Genomic DNA, 12,901 nt, shown 5'->3' with positions numbered 1-12,901 from the left:
AAATTTGAGAACAAAACTAGCATTGAGAAAATTTACAGTAGTGAACTTTCGTACACATTTAAGAAAATGGTTATGGAATCAATGATATAAACTCTAACCTTATCTAGATGAAGAATCCAGACAAAGAAGGTGTCTAACAAAGTTCTGAGAAAGAGATAATAAGGGTAGAAGAAACTAAAACGAGAAATAAGAGAGTAAGGGGAACAAAGTACTGAGTCTTAAAAAGAAAAACCAAAAGTTACTTTCTAAACAAGACTACAAGACTGACACAGACAACGCAGAGAAGAGACAGGTGATCAATTTCTGGAATAAAATGGACATCATTGTAGACTCAACAGATATCAAAAGGGCATAAGGGGTTGATATCACTGTGGGTTGAAAGAGAAATGTCTCCTGTAAGCTGACTCCCTAGTTGGTAACTGTTACAGTCATGGAACTTTTAGGGAACTGAACTTTACTAGAGAAGTAGGTCAAAGAGGGTGGCCTTGCCAACTTCCTGTTCCCCGACCCCTGCTCTCTTCTCTACCCTGTGGCCGTGTCATGCCTTCTTGCTATGATGTTCTCTCTCCTCTTTGGAACCACAAGCCAGAGTAAACCCTTTCTTTCTTAAGCTATTTTGGTCATCTTATCACAGCAAAAGAAAAGTAACAACTGACACAAGCGACCCTGTAGCTACAGATATAACACAGACTACTGTAGCTCTCAATATGAAATGGGTAATTACAGGGAATAGCCCTGCAACTGTTGGAGAAATTGAGTTCATAACGTAAAAACTGCCGGCAATAGAAATCTCCAGACTCAAATTGCTTTACTGAAGAATTCTGCCACACATTTAAATAAAAATTAACACCTTTGCCAATTAACACCTCATTGAAAGGGCTACAAGTCTAGTGTAGAAAATAAAAGAGGAAAATAACACTTACAAATTCACATAATGAATCTAATATTGTCTTGACACAAAATAGGATGCAATACTGAAAACCATCAACATCTCTCATGAATTTAGGCCCAAATAAACTCTTCATAAAATATCCACACATTAACATTGGCATTATTTAAGAATTTTGTGCTACTATATGTTATGATCTGTGCACCACAAAAGTAAAGAGTTGAAGTATTGTTGCCAAAATAAGATTAATATATTAGGAAGTGGGCATTTGTCAGAGAGATTCATCTTTACTTCTTTATAACATAGACTCCAGATACAAACTATGAGCCAGGAAGTGGCCTTATATCAGCCCCATACTTACCAGCATGTTGATCATGGGTTTTCCAGCCTCTAGGACTATTAGCAATAAATTTATGTTAACCTGGGAACCCAGTTTGTGGATTTTTTTTTTTGTTATAGTAAGCCTGAATGTTCTAAGACATTGTGGTCAAGTGTGGTTTATTTCTTGGCTGCATGGTTGTTTAATATTGAGACTGACCAATTGTATTTGTTCTTGAGATAAATGACCATAACCAAAGGCAACTAAAGCAAGAGCTTATTTTGGTAGAGGGCTAATGTCCATAATATCCAGAAAGACATTGACTGGAGCAGGAAGCTGAGGAAGCGCACCTCAGCAGCGCACACAGAAAGCAGAAAGATCAAAGTAGAAGAGAGGAAAGCTACGATCTCTCACGTTCCAGACCCAACGTCATACTTCCTCCAGCAAATCTCCACATCTTTTTTATTTTATTTTATTTTTATTGGATATTTTTTATTTATGGTTCAAATTTTATACCCTTTCCCAGTTTCCTATCCATAAACCCCCATCCCATCTCCCCTCCTCCTGCTCCTATGAGGGTGTTCCCCGACCCACTCACCCACCCCTTCAGTCTCCCCACCCTGACATTCCCCTACACTGGAGCTTTGAGCCTTGGCAGGACCAAGGGATTCTCTTCCCACTGATGCCTAACAAGGTCATTCTCTGCTACATATGCAGCTGGAGCTAAGGGTCTGTCCATGTGTACTCTTTTGGATGGTGGTTTAGTCCCTGGGAGCTCTAGTTGGTTGGTATTGTTGTTCTTAGAGGTTGCAAACCCCGTCAGCTCCTTCAATCCTTTCTCTAACTCCTCCAATGGGGACCCTGTTCTCAGTTCAATGATTGGCTGTGAGCATTCGCCTCTGTATATGTGATGCTTTGGCAGAACCTCTCAGGAGACAGCTGTATCAGGCTCCTGACAGCATGCACTTCTTGGCATCAGCAATATTGTCTGGGTTTGGTGGCTGTATGTATATGGGCTGGATCCCCAGGTGTGGCAGGCTCTGGATGGCCATTCCGTCAGTCTCTGCTCCAAACTTTGTCTTCACATTTCCTATGAATATTTTTGTTCCACCTTCTAAGAAGGACTGAAGCATCCACACTTTGGTCTTCCTTCTCTTGAGCTTCATTTGATGTGTGGATTGTATGTTGGGTAATCTGAGCTTTTGGACTAATATCCACTTATCAGTGAGTGCATATCATATGGTTTTGTGTGTGTGTGTGTGTGTGTGTGTGTGTGTGTGTATGTGTGTGTGTGTGTGTGTGTGTGTGAGAGAGAGAGAGAGAGAGAGAGAGAGAGAGAGAGAGAAAGAGAGAGAGAGATTGGGTTACCTCATTCAGGATGATATTTTCTAGTTCTATCTATTTGCCTAAGAATTTCATGAAGTCATTGTTTTTGATAGCTGAGTAGTACTCCTTGTGTAGATGTACCACATTTTCTGTATCCATTCCTCTGTTAAAGGAGAACTGGGTTCTTTCCAGCTTCTGGCTATTATTTAAAAAAAAAGTTGCTATGAATATAGTGGAGTATTTGACACTGAAATGAACAAACTATGACAGATAAAGGGAATCAGAGCAGCCCTAAAGATTGGAGATACAAGCTATTTAAAAACATGAAAAAACTCAGTGCAGAAAAGAACCCTGCAGCTTCTTCAAATTGACAAAACGTTTGCTGCAATTCTCATCAAATTCCAGAAAGCTTTAAAAGTAATTAATATACAGAGGCTGGAGCGATGGCTCAGGGGTTAGGAGCACTGGTTTTGCTTCTGGAGAAGCTGGTTTCAATTCTCAGTATCTAAGCTCACAACCATCTGAAGCATCAAGCCTAGGGGATCTGGCGCCCTCTTCTGCAATCAACAGGTTCTGCATGCATGCGATGCACAGGAAACCACTCATACACATAAAATAAAAAACAAATAAAATATAAACTCAATATACATAATATTATCCCAAAACTGATTAAACTAGGGGCTCAGTGGTAGAGTGCGTGACTATATAACAACAACGAGGCCCTGGCTTCAGTCCCAGCATTGCAAAGAAAGCAAAGGTCAAGAAATGATAATATCCAAACAATTCCGAAAGGAAAGGGAACTTGGTGAAGGTTTTGACTTCGGCACACGAGGAACCTACTCTTGTTATCGTTTTGGCTATTGTTTCACTTCATATTTCTGATATGATTATCAAGGAGCCATAAGTTATATATCTATGCTCTTGAGCACGTGACATTTAAAGATGCAATTTGTGACATTCGATCATGCAGATGAGACAGAGCTTTATGGGAATGCATTGCTCACAGGTGACTGAAGCTGTGTTGTTTATCGGTAAAAGCAGATGACTGTAAGACGCTGTTGTGAGTGCCAATGAAGCCACAAAAATACACAGACTGCAGACCAAATGTGTATTCTGACAAACGTTAACTCAAAATGGATTCTTATATCCATTTATAATGATAGGGAATTTATAAAGAAGACTGAAAAAAAGGTAGATTTGGTGACAAATGCCTGTCATCCTGGTATTCAGGGAGCTGAGGTAGAAGGTTTGGGTTTCAAGGGCAGCCTGTGCTATAAAGAGATACGCTGTAATACCTTTAGAAGAAAACCACAGTTGTGACATCAGACTTGGCATGTTGCTAGTGTCTTGGATATGTCCCTGATTGCACAGCCGAAAGGAGAGAGAGTACGCTGACATTGTTATTCATGCACCAAAGAGCAGCCAGGCAAGGACTCCTATGACTGGAAATTAATATTAAGAGCATAAAATAAAGCTATGGACCTCAGGCAAACCAAGCACATCAGGTTAAGCATGGTCCAGTTACCTCAAGCAGACATTTTCCCAAAGACAATACGTAAGTTAACAATAAGCACCTGGAAAAAATGCTCAGTTGCCACCAGCCCTCCGTGGAGAACTGGAAGTCCATAGTAGAGGAGAAGGCACTCCTCACCCTCTGAGGTGATTACCATGTATGTTAAAAACGGACTAGAAACAGCAAGTGCCACTGATAAACCAGAAGCCCGTGCCTTGCTGTGGGAATGATTCAGCAGCCGTTAAAAAAGTAGGTGGCTTCCTTCAAAGGTTGCTTGCTTATTTTTAAATTTTTTATTGTGCACAATCAAGGCACATGATCCCATGTTACATAAGGGCACTTTCATACACATATATATTTCGAGATGAGAATCTTCTCCAAACTCGCTAACCTCTGCTTCTTCCACCTTCCTTTTAGTCCCTTGGTTTTTTTTTTTTTTTTTTTTTTTTTTTTTTTTTTTTTTTTTTACTTCTTTTTTCTGCTTCTGTGTCATCTACACGGATATAATTCGGTGCAAACATAATATCTCACATACTTAAATACAGGATTACCCATCGTACAGAAACCCCACTCCTACTTATACACCCACAGACATGGGAAGGAGAAACTGGAAAAGGATGCTTTTTGACGGTACTGCTCACAATAACTCAAAAGTGGAAAATACCTGAATGTCCATCAGTTCCTGAAAAGATAAACCAAAGGAGGTACATACACGCAGTCAACTGTTGGACACCTTAAAACGGGTGGCGTTCTAACCTGAGTCACGATATGCATAAACCCTGCTAACACTGTAAGTAGAATAAGCCGGGGACAGAGAATGTATGTTTTATGATTCTACTTATGCGAGGCACCTCCTTGTTAAATTCAGAGGTGGAAGGTATCGCCCTGGACTGGGGAGGTGACTCAGGTCTTCCAGAGGACCTGACTTTGATTCTCAGTTTCCACCTGACTGTTCATAACTTCAGTTCCAGGAGATCCAATGACCAGAATATCAGGTACACATGTGGCTCACAGATGAACAAGCAGGCGAAGCACCCATACACATAAATACATTAATTTAACAAAAATATAAATTATCACATTGATCATAACATCTGAAGTGATTGGGGATCATTTTAAAATTTGACTATTTTATTTATTATTATATATTGATTAGGGTGTGTTAGCTATATAATATAATGGATGTCCCTATAACATTGTCCTTGATGTACGTAGTGCACTTTCATCATATTTGGCCCTCTCTTGTCGTCTCTTCTTCTAGTCCCTTTCCTCTTCTTGAACATTCCTCTTTATGCTTTCATATTTATTTCTTAAACTCTAGATACTGCATATGGGAGAAAATGTGATATTTGTCTTTCTGAGCATGGCTTATTTTGCTTAACATCATGATCTTTGGTTCCAACCATTTTGCTGCAAATGACATAATTTTGTTCTTTATGGCTGCATAAAACATGAGAGCCGTTTTGAGTGGGTGAGAGAGTTTGTTTGGGAGGATGAATAAGTTCTGAGAATGGATGCGTGATAGTTTTGCAACACTGTGAATGTATTTAATGCCACTAAATTTTATACTCAAAATGGCTAAAATGATAGGTTTTATGTGTGTGTGTATATATGCATACATGGATTATCAGAGTGAAGAAGCAGAAGGCAGAGCTCTCACTCATATAGTTCTTTATCTTGTTTGCACTCAGTTGCTGTGGTTCTCTGGTGTCTGCCTTCTGCTGTCCTGTTCAGTGACATTTGGATTCAGTCTTTGATTCCATGGATCCCAGGGAGCTGCTGTGCCTGATTATATTGCCCCCTGAGAGGGAGGATTTTCTTTGTCTCTTTCAGTGTGTGTCACAGAACTTCTTTGTTCTCTGGCAAGGTTGTGCTTGACTGCTTCTTGAACAATTAGAAAGGCTTACAGATGTGTAAAATGATAGAAATCTCAAGGCTTTCGACCCAATCCCCCTCCATTGGGGCAACTCAGTATTTGCCACATGATCTCTCTGTTTCTAGGACTTCTGTCATCAAATCCATATCTGTGTATGGATGTTCTCTGTCTTTCCTCAAAATAGCTTTAGCAATAGGCACAAATGGGCACATTGCCTAAAGAGTGATGGCAAACTTCACTCCAGCCTTTTAAATGTTCTCATTGCATACCCGATATTGCCTTTCCTTTCCCACTGCTAGGATTACGTATTTTGAGGTACCTTTCCAGACAAAACTACAATTTACCAATCTACATGTATATATAAGATATTCTGAGAATTATGTGTTTTTCTGAAAGTGTTTTTTTTGGGGGGGGGGTTTGTTTTTACTTTTAACAACTTACAATCCAAAATCCAATTTCCAATGGGCCCTGTACTCAAAATGTATCCCAGTTTAACTAAAAGTAAGTGTAACAAAAGAAAGTGTGGCACAAAGGATTCTGTCCTTGGTTCCAGATGACAGGAGAAGAGGCTTGCAGGATGACCACGATAGAGTGAGGTGGCTACTGGAAATGCTGCAAAAATCATTTTTGGTGCTGTTGGGTTTGTTCCCAGCAGAGGGCGCTGTCACCCTATATGATACTCCCTGGGTACTCTGGCATCCACTGATTCTTCAATTTTATATTCTTGTCAACATTTCCAAACCTCAGCTTCGGTGACCATAACCTTGGGAAAGCATCCAGATCTGAGGTTTCAGCAACAGTTCAAGGTTTATTGGGAAATATTCATCTTCTCACCATGGAGGCAGCTCTATCTAGTTTTAACCAAAGGCCCAAGAACCCAACAAAGCTACAGTTGACAAGAAAGTTATCAGGGCAAACGGCTTCATTTATGTTCCCAGGCCTGGCTTCCTTTCTCTTTAAATGCCTGGTTTGGAAAGCAGACCCAATTTCTACAAGTAGCAAGAAATGTTGGGGCATGCAAGCCGTGCTAGAAGTGTGCCCTGTGCTGGGGAAACACACTTCCCAGACTAAATTAGCTGAGCATGCAGGGAGATGACAGTTGAGAAGACAAGGGAGTAATATATTTTTCATTCGACAGCAAGCTAACGGAGATGATTGTTGCTCACAGGAGAAGCTGGGAAATGCTGGGCAGCTGTGAAGGCTGAAGCCTTTGGGATTGCTGCCAAGGGGAGGTGACTTACATGCTCCAGGCCATAACGACTTCATAGGCAGTGCAGAGAGTGACAGGCTGACTTATGCTGGAGGAGTTACACTCTGTATGCTTGAAGGCACTACTTAGCCACCACCCTCCCACTTCTGCAATTACCCGGAACCCAGAGAGGTTTGAAAACAACTTTTCAACTTTCAGTAATGGTACTCAGCTACCCATGTGAACGTCTATGAAAGCAAGCCCATGGTTACCTGCCTTAGATCGCTGCTGGCAGGGGTGAGTGACAGGGCTGTAAAGGTCAAGTCTTCATAATAGAGTGGATGGAATCAGACCCTATGGCTGAGAGCTGTGAGTAAGAGATGACAATGACCCTTTGCTGAGACCCTGCATTGTCTTGGGTCTTAGCAGCCCGAAGCCCTGTCATAATGGGACTTCTGCTTCATCTTTTACGGTGCAGTAAACTTAAGAGAGTTTGAGGAGTTCCTTTGAAGTCACAGTCCAAGATAGAGAGCCAGGACCGCTTGCAGCCTGTTTGGTAGCACAGACCTGATTCTTTCTATTACTGGGTTCCTTGGGACTTGAGAGGATCCAAATCTACCTATCAGGTAGCTTAGCTGCCTTCCTAGGGAAGGTGGATTGGCTTGGGAAGAACGATTGTTATAGGGAAGGTGCCAATAAGGAGGTAGTTTGTGTCATGACCTCCTTCCAGGGGTCAAAGATATCATCTAGACCAATTTCCTATACTGCCTCCCTGAGGGAAATGATACACTGAGCCAATATTGTCTGAGCCCAGGCTGTAAAACTTGGCCCCATATAGGTCGATCTGGGGCTTCAACAAAGAACATTCCCTTGAAGAATCTTATTGTAACTTTATTGCAGCCTGCAGGAAGGAAAGCAAGGTGGGAAAACCAAGGACTTAGTGGGGATCCAGAGGTGAGAGTCGAATGCTCTGGTGATTTCAGCCAAGATCCTTTGTTCAGATTCTGATGACAACGATGATGATGAAGATGACGATGATGAAGAGGATGATGAAAACGAGGAGGATGGCTTTACATCTGACTCAGTGAAACACAGGATGATGCAAGAAGGAATTTGATTCATAGGAAACTAGATTGTCTCTCAGGATGCATCCCGTCAAGGGGCACTGGAGAAAGCTTCCCAGTAATGTGTTAGAGGTAAAGCCTAGTCAATGAGATAGCTATCGTGAGGGAGAGAACCCATTTGCTTCTGTGTGACCTGGAGTAGTGTGACTTCCATGATAGTATCATAGGCCGGAAGTCTGTGGTCGTGGGGGGAGGCTTACCAAGACCCTGTTGGGTAGAGCAAGAAAGTGAAAGCGTTTCCTCAGCTAGATGCGATTAATGCTCCATTGTGATCTGGGACCAGCAGCTCCATGAGCGAGATTGCTTTTTTCAACCATCTCCACTCTTGGAATATTCTTCACTATCCTTCACAGCTGGCCATGTCCTAGTCACTGTTCAAGGCTCCCTTGTCACCTCCCTTGTCATTCTTCCTCCTTACTGTCAAATGGTGGCATTGAAAAATCATCTTTTAGCAGGTTCAAGCTGAATTTATTGGTTGCCAAAAAAGGCAGACTACTTCCTTGACTTTTATGGTCATGGTTATGGTCATCAAGTATGGTCTTTAAGTATAGTCACCTGCTATGATCATTAGTCATAGCTAACAAATAATTACCTGTTACGGGGAGAGGACACTTACAGCATCTTAGATAAACTAAGGTTAATCCAAGAAACTTACAAAGTTGTGAAGATAGCCCCTAAATTCCAATGTCTATTAGGATTGTCTAAACCAAGACTGGTAGACACAGGAGACTGCAGGCTCTGAGAAGCTTGGAAGGGATCTGGATGGATCGTTAATGATCATTGCAAAAGGTTAAAATGTTGAACAATTCTGTATCTTGAAGACTCTTTAGATGAATCTGAGATTCATCTTCCTGCTCAAGGTTTTCCTGGAACCATAGAGCAGAGTTAATAGTGATAGGTTCAGAGTCAGACCCTGTGGCTGAAGGCTGAGTGGATGTAGTAGAGTTGGTTCTTATCAACCTTAGAAAAATGACTACTCCCTCTACCACAGATGTTGCTGTCTGCTGCTTCTCTGAGCATACACTTGTGTACGGCCATTCTGAGTCTTCCTGCTTGCAGGCCCTTGTACATGAGCAATTTGGGGGGCCAGGGAAGAGATTACACATGTTCAAACATATAGACATTGAGGATACTCTGGAATATATGAATGACAACTTTTCAAATGTGCTTGTTACATCAGCAACTGATTACCTTACAGACAAATGCTCTAAAAACACATTTAGTTCTCCTGTGCCCTTCTCTTCTCCCTCTCCAGACCCTGTCTCTTAACTTTAAAAAAAGATTGGAGAAAAGTGCTCAATTTGAAGAATGGAAAAAAGATGAAATTATAACTCCTTGCATCTAGCCTCTAATCAGAAGCACTGTTATATATTCTTGAAGTAGGAAAAGGTCAAACATGTCGTGTAAAGAAAGAAGCGATGTAACAGGTAACTTGGCATGGATGTTGGCATCAAGCCTTTTTCATTTAGATCAGAGCCGGAATTGAAGGCAGGTTGCCTCTCTGGCTTTCGGATCATAGTAACTTCATTTTCTTACTTTAATCTTCCAGAATTCACTGTCTGAACTTTACTGCAATAATTGCCCCATAGGGAGCTTGGCCAGACCACAAAGATCAGTCACAATTTTTCTCCTGGACCCGAAGTGTTCTCTAGAAAGGGAATTTGGCTGGCACCAAGAATCCTGATTTCTTTGTCACATCTGCATCTGATGTGTATCAGACATTACATAGGTAGCATTTTCCTGTGGGTTACTACCTATTTAGGACCCCAGATAGTACTGAGTCTGCAGTGTTTTCATTAGAACAATCAGAGAAAGGTTAAAAGCAGGTGGGCAGGGGCAGACACTGAGAAAGAGAGCAGACTACAGTAGACGCTCCAGATAATGGGAATGCCAATAGTGCTCACCAATAGACTCACAGTTGCATAAAAGTCTTGTCAATAAGCTCTTTCTATTCTCACTGAAAATTAACAGGTGACAACCAATTTACTGTTCCCATCAGTTGCTTGTCTGGGTCTCTTTTGTCCATGTGGGACTTGGCTGACTGAAATGCAGGGATGTATTTCGGGAATTCAGAACTCAAGGGAAATAAGCACGTGTGGCCCACCTTGGTCCTCTGAGAATCAAGGGAGCAGCTAGAGACTGGAAGTGGTGTCCCATAAAGGAAAGGGCTAAGGAAAGGGCTAATCAAGGGTCAAGGGTCAAGTGAGGCTGCACAATGTCTTGGAGTGGGGAAGGCAAGGTTGTAGGAACCAAGTCTGAGCTGGAAAACAAAACATTCCAAGCCCTTCATTATTTGGTGAGTTTGGTGACACAATAGATATTATCACAAGGCCAAAATGAAGGGATCCTTGTCTGATTGATGGCAGGTGTGAGTCTACTCACATGAGTTGGGAGAAAAGAACAGATTTAAGAGGACCACATGTTCACGGTGTTGTTCCAATAAACTACAAGCAATGAAAACCAAATAATATTTTGTTAGGCATATACATACATACATACATACATACATACATACATACACATACATACATACAAACACATACATACAAACACATACATACATGCATGCATACATACATACGTACATAATGTGAGAAAACTAAGAATGATTCAGGGTCTTCAGGGATAGCAGTTTCTTCAGGAGGAGGTAGATGAGACAAGCAGAAGCTCGTAGTTGGATAATCATTGGATTTTGTATTATATCACATGTAAGAACATAAAATTAAAGAATGTTGCACAGGCAAATGATGGAAGAGTGTCATTTCAATTCTAGCTACTGAGGTAAACCCATATGCATCCCCATAGACAGCACAAAGCAAACAGTAAATAAAATAAATCAGACATTAAGTACTTATCACAGGCAGACAAGGGCTCTTGTATATGCCATCTCGTTTATCCTGACAAGTGCATTACGAGGTAGGCAATACTAAGAACCAGCTTTTACATAGGAAGTAGTTATGCCCAGAGAGATGAAATCGTTTGCCCAAGGTCATGGAGACATCAAGTGGCCAAGCTAGCATTTGAACTAAGTTGCCAAGATACATTGTTTGCAGTTTGTGGCTCACGTCTTCCCTGAACTTTGGCACTTTCTGAAGAGTCCCACTTATGTCTGTGCCCATGGCCTTAGCCCCCGGCATATGTACTATTGGGATCAATCATCATGTCTACAGGGCCTTGAATTTCCCATGGACTGGCACTGCTCACCTATTCCCTCCTAGGGCAGGTATAAATCATCTTTGCATGGACATACCCATTGACCCACCCAACGTGAGCAACTGTCCCACAAGAGATATTAGCCAGAGTCTATTTGTTTGTTTAGGGGTGGTGTCTGATGAAGAACTTGAACTGAGAATGAGAAGGGCTGAACAAATTCTATTTGATCCTCTAGGAACTGACTATCACAGCCCAAAGACTAGCCAGAGGATGGAGAAGGGGGAAGCCATGCAGAAGCGATATTGGGAGGAACCACACAGGCATTGAGATTGACCATTTCCGAAGATACCATTTGCACAGGGGCATATGGACCATAATTACAACAGGATTCTCTGAAGGTGGTGGGGCTTGCACCTGGCTAATAAGTCATTCAAACTAGAAGCAGGAAGATAGACTGAGAAGGAATAATTATGGCTGAGCTACATGAATTTTCTTTTTCTTTACAGTGTGCGAAAAAAAACTTGGCTGCACATGCATTCACTTTTTTTCAAATGAAAGGGTTTCCTTTTAGCTACCCTTTCTTGGGGCTGACTTAGAGGCCAGAGACAAGAAGAGCCTCTGGAGAGCCCAGGGGAAGAAACTAGAAGGAGGAATGAAATTAAGTTAAAAACCCCCTTTGACATTTAAGAAAAGTCAACAACCATCTAAGTGATGAGAGAGACCAGAAATATAACTGGCTGAATGTCAATTTTAAAACTAGAAAGATAGCTGCCACGTTATCACGCCGACCAGGTGTCTCTGGGCCGTAAATAACTCACGGTTGGTCTATTAAACTTTAATGCTTGTGATAACAGCAAAGAGCATGTTACAGCCCTCCTAAAAATACATACACACATGTGTGTGCACATTACACATCACACACACACACACACACACACACATACACACACACACACACACACACACACACACACACACACACACACATTCATCCAAACAGTGATTTTCAACATTTATGCCTTGCAGTGAATACATACACAAATGTGTATGTGTGTTACACATTCTCCTCTCTCTCTCTCTCTCTCTCTCTCTCTCTCTCTCTCTCTCTCTCTCTCTCTCTCTCTCCTTCTCTTATCCAAACAATGATTTTCAACATTTATGCCTTGCAGTGAATACATACACACGTGTGTGTGCGTTACACATTCTCTCTCTCTCTCTCTCTCTCTCTCTCTCTCTCTTTCTCTCTCTCCTTCCCTCCCAAACAAACAGTGATTTTCAGCATCTATGCCTCGCACTGCTTTCTTTGCACGGTTGTTTTACTGCATTATCCTTTGCTATTATCTTGGCCACAAGTCCCTGCTATATGCAGCTGACTTGCAGTCATGGGTAGAATAACCTAATGTAATTAACTATCTGGCAAGTGTACAATGATCATCCTCACATAAAAAAGATTCTCTCCTTCAATGAACATCCTCCAAATAAAGCACTTATTTCACCGCTTATAAAGCAGGG

At 41.5% G+C, this 12,901-nt stretch overlaps 1 long non-coding RNA gene across 1 annotated transcript; it reads left to right on the top strand.

The window, feature by feature from the left end:
• The first annotated feature begins 4,541 nt into the window (after positions 1 to 4,541).
• LOC134480007 (uncharacterized) lies at positions 4,542 to 11,857 on the top strand. The gene is made up of 2 exons (XR_010054108.1): positions 4,542 to 9,663; positions 11,625 to 11,857. It is a non-coding gene; the product is annotated as an uncharacterized LOC134480007 (long non-coding RNA).
• The last annotated feature ends 1,044 nt before the right edge of the window (positions 11,858 to 12,901 follow it).

The sequence above is a fragment of the Rattus norvegicus genome, chromosome 8 (genome assembly GCF_036323735.1).
Source record: "Rattus norvegicus strain BN/NHsdMcwi chromosome 8, GRCr8, whole genome shotgun sequence".
Taxonomy (NCBI): Eukaryota; Metazoa; Chordata; class Mammalia; order Rodentia; family Muridae; genus Rattus; species Rattus norvegicus.
Note: the sequence above shows the minus strand (reverse complement) of the source record. Positions and strands in the feature narration are given on the sequence as shown.